The sequence below is a fragment of the Petaurus breviceps genome, unplaced genomic scaffold, assembly GCF_028583685.1.
Source record: "Petaurus breviceps papuanus isolate PSGF00001 unplaced genomic scaffold, PetGlider_PUasm1.0 151, whole genome shotgun sequence".
In the NCBI taxonomy this organism is placed as follows: Eukaryota; Metazoa; Chordata; class Mammalia; order Diprotodontia; family Petauridae; genus Petaurus; species Petaurus breviceps.
The window spans coordinates 28,111,404-28,120,248 of record NW_027185712.1 but is presented as its reverse complement, the minus strand read 5'-3'; positions in this window follow the sequence as shown (position 1 = coordinate 28,120,248).

Below are 8,845 nucleotides of genomic sequence, written 5' to 3'. Positions count from 1 at the left end.
TACTCAGCAACCACGTTTAGAATGTTCCTCTTTGCTTCATTCCGCTCTCTTAAATTAGCCTCTAATGGCCTTTTTACATATGATTCTGTTCTTCATGGGCTATATAGGAGTCAAAAGTCTTTGCAAATGGCTTTCCTTATATGTTTCTAGCTTCCCTTCTCTACTAAACCTATCTTTTTTCTGACTAGGCCCAGCTAATTGTGAAAAAAAATTTAACTTGCTACCTTTATCTAGTCTTGTTTTTCCTCAGGAATGGAAAACACAAAGAGAAGTAATATAGGTATGTCTCTGCTGTTGAAAGTATAAACCTTGTGATTAGTCTTCCCTAATCTGTTGTTTATCCTTGGTTTTGAAGAGGAACAATGGCATCATGGATGATGTCTTGACTTGCACCTGAATTGTATTTAAGTATGGCAGAGTTGCACAAAGTCATCTGCCTCATTCTGTCTTCTTGACTCATTGAAGTCCAGTGGTAGGAAAAAATTGGTGATGACTTAGGATGCAGTGGATGACCTTGGCGTCATTGATGTCTGACCAAGCTCTAAGCACTCCAAAGCACCTCCTTCCACCTTCATGGCCATTGGAACACTTTTTTTTTTCATTCACCCATTCCACTGGGGGAAGTAATCATATGCTTGGGTTGGACATCCCCCTAATGCACCAATGGGTTTGAAGCCTGTCAGTTACCTTCAATCTTGTTTAATCTGTCTGATGAGAAGGTTTTACCTGGGTATGACCACTGCTTCTTAGAGTCATAGGTGAGAGTTGGGTGAAAGGGGATGTGATGGTAAGCAAATAAGTACTTAGTGCCTTGTTTCAATTGAGTCTTGCCTGTGATTATATCAAGTCTTTGTTAAGAAAAAGAACTTGTGAAACCCACAGTGGGAGAGACTTGCCAAAGACAGGGACAGGAAGCATGTAAGAGGTGGGCAAAACCAGGAGGAGCTAATGACCATATAAAAGCAGAAGCACAAGCTGGGAGAGAGCAGAACTGAGAAGGGAGCACTCATGGTGGTCGGTACTCTGTCTGTGTTGATGTTTGTTTGTGTGTGTGATGTACTTTGTGCAGAAGCCCTGGAACCTTACTGGAAGCCCTGAAAGAGGATTTTCTGTTTGTATGTTTACATAAGTCATGTAGGAAGGTTTCAGAGGTCCTGGGACTATACTGATGATTTGTGTTGACCTCTCAGACCTTGTTTGTGCATCTGTGTTGAGTTCTCAGGCCTTGTTTGTGGGTCTGTGTTGAGTTCTCAGACCTTGTTTGTGGGTCTGTGTTAAGTTCTCAGACCTTGTTTGTGGGTCTGTGTTGATTTTACAGACAGATAGTGAATTGATAATGATGCTGGCAATGTTTATGAATGCTGTTTTGACTCTGTTAAGCTTTTGAGGTGAACTGGACACTGTGAGCTTCAATATAGAATGGGAACTGGATGAGGAACTGGAAGAGGGGCTGGATGAGTAGCTGAGAGCTGCCTGCCTGTGATTCTAGGTGACAATTGGGTAGATTCAGGCAAGGGCTGGACCCATGGAAGAGGAACCATGGAATTTGGGAGCCAGCCTCAAGCCAAGATGAAAAGACCTCTCCTTGGGTACTTAGTGCTGATTGAGAAGATCATCATTTACTATAGCCTAGGAGTGGGAGAACTTTGTACTTTGTACCTTGCACACCTTAAGGATGATTGAGTTAAGGATGGTTTGGAAACAAATCTTCAATCAAGAAGGAAGAAGACTTTTTGACTGAGAGATTAAGACAATATGATCCAGCAGCAGGAAAACGTTGACCTTTGTACATTGTGTTTATTAAGGAGGATTGTTCTTTAAAGATGATTGAGTTAAGGACTTACTAAATGCTATCTTTTGTTTAAAAACTATGTGGCCACTTTAGTAATAAGTTGTTATGTTATATTATTGTGAATGCTATACTTTGGTTTCTGTGAATGGTTTGCTTTAATTTACTGCTGAATAAATAGAGTGTTCACTATACTATGTGATCAGAACCTTAGAGCTATTCACAGCAGCAGTCCTCTGGAGAGCTGTTCCTATTTGGCTATACAGGGGGGACATGAAAAGTGGATAAGCAGCTCTGGGATAGGTCCTGGTTCTCCCCGAACACCCTATATACCTCTTTCCTAATTGCTGAGCTTACTATCAGTTTACCTTTCCAGAAAAGGAAAGAAAATCATTTGCTCAGTCAACAAGTATTTATTAAGCACTTATTATATGTCAATTATATAGTATTCTAAGTGCTAAGGATGCAGAGAAAGGATTCCCCTGTTCTCAAGGTGCTCACATTCTAGTGGGCTTGCAGGGTGGCCCCTCTGAATTAATGAAAAATCTGAGTTGTAGTTGTTTCTAACACCGAAATACTCAGTACTGATGGGCAGGTTATTTCTAAGTCACTCAAGATCCTTTGTTTGTAAGGCTTCCTATACTCTTCAGTGTGCCTGTGACAACACATCCTATGCTCTAGATCTATTCTCTCTCTTCTCTAACTGTATTCAGTTTCCTCCCAACCTACTTTAGAAAACTATACTTAAGTGTATACTTTAGAACTTAACACTTAATTGTTCTTTAATTAAACTATCTTAGAGTTCTGTGTCCAAAAGTGAACTGTAAGCTCTTTGAGAGTCAGGATCATTTATTTATTCAATAAATAATTAATTACCTTCTTTGTACTTGGTAATGTATTAGACTATGTCCTACAACTTACATTCACCACAATTTGCATAGTGCTCAGCATTCATGCAATATGGATTCAGTACATCTTATTTTGAATGGTTGAGTTAAACAACTAATCCACTATCAGTACTTCAATTTGTATTTTCAAAACACTAACTTAAATAGATTTTTATTAATATTTTTATAAATGAGTAATTTTTACACATTCCTAGATTTCCTCCATATTACCAAGTGAGTGCTAGAGTCAATGACAGAGCCACTTTGAATGGCTCTGGAAAGTCAGTTCAGTTTTCAGCACTAGCATTTACATCTCAGAAATCAGCAAATGCTACACATTAGGGTTTGTTTTATTGTTCTTTTGATTGCCTAGATCTAGGAAACTGATGAAGAAAATGCTAATGCAGATTAAGCTTTAAAATATGTCTTACTTTTTCAGAGAGCCAGCTATTGAACATTTACCAGTACACCCTGGCCTTTAACCTACCCAGAGAGCTAAACTTTACAGCAAAGTACTTTTTTTCATAATAAAAGGAAAAGAAATAAAGTTTAGCAAATCTTAATATCACATGAAAAAAATGATACTATAGGGTTCCATAACTGTGGGCTTTTCATCTTCACAAAGAAGTGAGGAATTTTATCTTTTTGTATCTTTTCTTTGGGTCCAACCTTTTTCTTCTAATTTACAATCCTTAGTTTTGATTGTTTTGCAGAAATCTTCTTCCCATTTACATAGTTATAGTCGTTGTGTATTTTGTTTTCCTGACCCTGCTTACTTCACTGTGTACCAGTCCTGTGAGTCTCTCCATGCTTTTCAAATTTGCAATTTCTTATAATAATTATCCATTCATTCTTGTATCACAATGTATTTAGCCATTCCCCAGTAGATGACCATCAATTTTGCATCTAGTTCTTCACTATCATAGAAAGTGCTTCTATAAATATTTTGATGTATATGGAGCCTTTATATGTCTAGCATTCACTATATGAAGTTAGTGACTGATACTTCATGTATTAATGGGTTTGCACTTTAACAGCAATTTTCTAAAGATGCAATGGTTTAATTCATTTCAAGTTCAAGTTGCTGTGAAGGATGCAAAAAAAATGGTCAAACACGGTCTTTACTATCAATCTCTAGAGGCAGGGTAATTTTAGGTATTATGGAAAATCATTTGAGGAGATATTTGGGGACAAAGAACTGTCAGTGTGTTCTAAAAACACATTATGTAGACAGCTAAATGTGAATAGATAAGCTTGACTGATAGGAATTTTAAGTGTCATAAAAGCACTGCAGGTATAGAAATGACCATGGTGAGTAGACTTTGCAGATTAATACACACATGCATACATACATGCATACATATATACACATACATGAATACATGCATATGCACATTACATTATCTACCTATATCAGAGAACAATCAAGTTATAGCAATAGAGTTGGAAGGAACTTTTCCCACTCCCCTAAGCCAACCCGTCTTGTTAAGAGGTATAAAATGTGTTTTTGCTCACCTATGAAAGCCCAAAAGGTTTAGTCAGATCTTTCCTCTCAGAAGTCTTTTAATTCATAACAGTGTCAGTATGAAGCTCTCATTAAAGACAAGCAATGACAAAGAACTGACTCATCCCCTAGGTAAGCAATCTTACTGAAAACAAATAATCAGTGATGACTAAAAGGCCTAACCACATAGTTCTGGGAACAAATCATGTGCTAGTTTCAGGAAATCTAATCTGTGCAGCACTATAAACTAAATTCAAATGGTAACAGCAGGTAAAAGGAGGGCTACTTTACCCAAAAGGAATGTACCACAGTATAGTAATCAGACCACAAGGTCTTCTGACCCAGAGAAAAGGCAGGCCAAGCATATACATAAGAGTTGGTAGAATTCCTTTCATGTCAGGCACTGCAGTCAAGGATTCATTAGTCATTCTATTTCTTTTTTACCTGTCCCTTATCCCCTTTCTGGGAGATGGGCCTTGTTCAGTCAGAAAATACCATTCTACCATACCATACTCTATATATAGAGAGTGAGAGCATGTGTGTATGTATACATATATAGAGAGCATGTATGTATGTATATATAGAGGACATATATGCATGTATACATATATAGAGGGCATGTGTGTATGTGTATATAGTGCATGTATATATATACACACTTATATGACATATACACATACACATGATGGGTGTATATACACATATGCATATATGTACACATGCATATATATGTCACACGATTTTAAAGCTAAGCTGGAAAGAACCTTAGATATCAATTAGTTGAACCCCTGTAATGGGAATGGGGATTTGAAGATCTTCCCTGCTCCTTAATAGACCTGGCAGGAGTTTGAAGCTTCCCTGCTGCGAAAATAAACTCTGCCCCTTGATAGGCTGAATGTGGCCACATGGGAGTCTGGGGTGGGGGGAGTTTGCTGAGAAGAAGCAGAGCCCACAGGAAGCTGGTAGAGAACAAGTCTGACAGTTAGAGACAGTTGCAGACAGTTGGAGATGGAGGAGCCCCATTAAAGACATAGAGGGTTTTATGAGTAAATATTGACCACATATTAGTTTGTGGGAAGACTAAAGGATGCTGTGGCTCTCAGCATTATTATGGCTTCTGCATATCTTGGTACTTCAGCTTACTGATTTGGGGATTCAATAATTTTGAATTATTGAAATATTGAATTATATCAATTATATCAATAATTGAATTATTAAAAAAAACAAATAAACCCTTCAGTTTTATCCTTTATCTGGAGAGTCTGGCATATTTTGTGATGGAACATCATGTGATACTTATAGTCATGGTCTTTATCATGATCATGGGTGCTGGAAATATTGCATTGGCACTACCACCCCTCATTTAACAAATAAGGGCACTGAGGTCCAATGAAGTTAAGTGAATAACCCAAGTCCATATAGCTAGAAAACATCAGAGGTACCATTTAAATCCAGGTACTTTGACTCCAGGGTCAGCACTCTGTGGTACCTTTCAAGCACATAGATTTGTTTTTTTCTGTAATTGGAGGACTGGGCCCTCATTGGTGAGTCTCACCTTTAAACTCACCAAACCTACATGTCCCCACAAATAAACATTAAATGATACTAACACAAGAGTTTTAGCAAAATCCCAAACCATGAAAATAGTACTAAGTAATAAACAGAATCACTGTGCTTGGCACATGCCTGTAAGAAGCAATAGCAAGAATTCAAAGCTATTGTCCAGACTGAAATCAGTGTCCAGTTTCCTTGACTTATGCCATTGGCTTGAGCAGCTGTCCCACACTGTAGGGCAGGTGGTGATTTGATTAGTTTTATTATTTAGTATAATGTTAATGGAATATGAAGGTCTCCCCTGTCCATTAATAGGTCTGTGTGACCAAATGTGTCCCCTTTTCCCTTGGAACAGGAGTCATGTTCCCAGTTCTAAAGGTACACAGGTATTTCAATCACAGATGTCGTGCTGCTTTCGCAGCTGTGATACATCCTGAGTCACATAGAGCACATTGGGGGAGAAATTTGCCTAAGAAGGAGCTTGCTTAGGGGGAGGCTTGCTTGTAGGAAGACTTTCATACCTTTTGGTACTAAGCTAATTAGACACTGTGTCACCGAGTGTTGTGGTGTCATCTTGAGCCTATTAGTTGAAAACTATATATGCTGGAAGCCTGGCATTTTACTATGGGAGCTCACTCATGAGAAGGAATTTTTGATTCCTCGGATGGGATTCTGCGTAGACATTCATTAAGAGCCCCTCTCCCCCACTATTCAAATGTTGGTGCTCTCCTAGGTTGGTGGCATATGTTAGGTGGTTGTATTACTTTGTTTAGACAGTTGGAGCTCTGTCTGTTGGATTCTTTCTTGGATACTCACTTCTTTCTACTTATCTGTACTTATCTATATGTAATAAAAGTAAGATTGTTAACCCCTTTAAAGCTGTATTTTCTTTAGAAAGGCAGATCAAAGAACCTGTGCTAGCAGGACATCCTGGGAGTGTGACGGTGCTTGCTAAGCATTTATTCAGCACTTACACATGCCAGTATTGGGCAAAGGGCTGAAAATACAGAGAAAGGCAAAAAGCATATTGTCCTCAAGGAACTCACGTTCTAATGAGTGGGCCATATAAGATATACACAGAGTAGACAAAAGATAACTCGACGACTCAGAGCAGAAATCATCTGGGGAGAAAGGAAAAAGCTTCCTGCAAAAGGTGGAATTTGAAGTAAGGTATGAAGGAGGGTAAGCAAGTGGGAAGAACATTTCATGCAAAGGAATGTGCTGGACAAAGGCACAATGATGGGGTGTAATGTGGGAAGAAAGAGCAAATAGGCTGTAGTAGCTGTATCTGAGAGTGACTGGAGGTGAACAAGTATCACACTGGAAAGTTGGGAAGGGTCCAAGTTATGAAGGGCATTAAGTGACAAATAAAAGACTTTATATTTGATTTGGGATGTAAACATGTGGCATTAAGGTCTACTAATTAAGGTGATGTGGTCCAAACTAAACTTTAAAACAGGCATTCTTAGCCAGAGATCTGCCTTTCTAAAGAAAATTTTAGGAAGTTCCTGATCATGGATAAAGAAAAAAAAAAACTTCGTTGATATTTTCACCAGCCTCTAACTGAAATTTAACATTTCATTTATAATTTTTCTAAAAATTCTGAGAAGAGGGCGGCCAGGTGGCACAGTGAATCGAGCACCACCGGCCCTGGAGTCAGGAGAACCTGAGTTCAAATCCGTACTCAAGACACTTGACACAAAAACTAGCCACGTGACCTTGGCAAGTCACTTAACCCAATTGCCATCCAAAAAGAAAAAAAAAATTAAAAATTCTGAGAAGGGTTCAGAGGCTTCACCATATTTTTAAAGGAGTCTACGACACAAAAAGCGTTAAGAACTCCTACTCTATAGGATTTTTTTAAATACAATTTAACTTGAAGGGAATGTGTAAATAATATGTAATTTCCCTTACTCAAATTTCCATTTTATATGGATTTTTAGTTTTTAATCAAACACAACTTTAATTTTTCTCTTTCCATTTCTCCTCTTCCTGCTCCTCTTTGTCCTTCAATCTTTGGCATCTCCTCTTCTTCTCACCTTTCTTCCTCCTTAGCTTCTTCTCTCTCATCCTTCCCCCTCTCTCCCTGATCTTTCTCTTCCTCCATCTCCTTTCACAAAGTAGAGTCTGCATGAGTACTTGTCAAGGATGTTCTAGGAGAGATTAATTTTTAGGTATAGAGGAAACTTGATAGTTGCTAAAATTCTGTGATTTGAGATGCTAATTTTCTTTTTTTTTTCTTTTTGGAGGGCAATTGGGGTTAAGTGACTTGCCCAAGGTCACATGGCTAGTTTTTGTGTTAAGTGTCTGAGGCCAAATTTCAACTCAGGTCCTCCTGACTCCAGGGCTGGTGCTCTATTCACTGTATCACCTAGCTGCCCCTAGATGCTACTTTTCTTGACAAGAAATTGAATTTATTTCTCTTTAAGGAAAGATATTCCTTCTTAACATAAATCTGAGTTTAAGGTCATAGGTTTTAGATGACTGGCTTGAATTTGGAGAGATTACTGAATTTTGTAGTTTAGGATTAATTTGAATTTTATAACCTTAATTTTATAGACATATGATTAACCATTAATTGGGTTTTATATCCCTCATTGGAAATAAACCATTACCTGAGAATTAACTTGTTGGGATACAACTTTGTGGGAAATTAAGTGATCAGTGGTAACATCCATCACAATCACATTTCTATGAGGACTTGAAGGATAATATCATCAGTAACAAATTTTATATGGAGTTGATACTGCTTTAATCCTTTTCTATAGTGGCTCAGAAAGCATTATTGCAGAAATGAAGTATCTAATCCTTGGTTTTTAATTTCAGCACTTCCACACCTAAATGCCTCATAATTTACAAGTATGTGGAAAAACAAAACAATTTAATTCATGGGGTCTTTAGTATTTTAAAAATGTAGTTATTGCCATGATTCTTAATAATTATAAGCGCATTTTGGTGTTTGATAGGTCATACTTAGACAATGATCAAAAGACCAAAATGAAATTTATCTTCTTTTTCTTCCAAAGATCCAGATAAGCTGATAGATTTTTCATATCTTACAAGGGAATGGTTTCTGCACTGGATTACTTGTGCCTGCATAAACAAAATTAG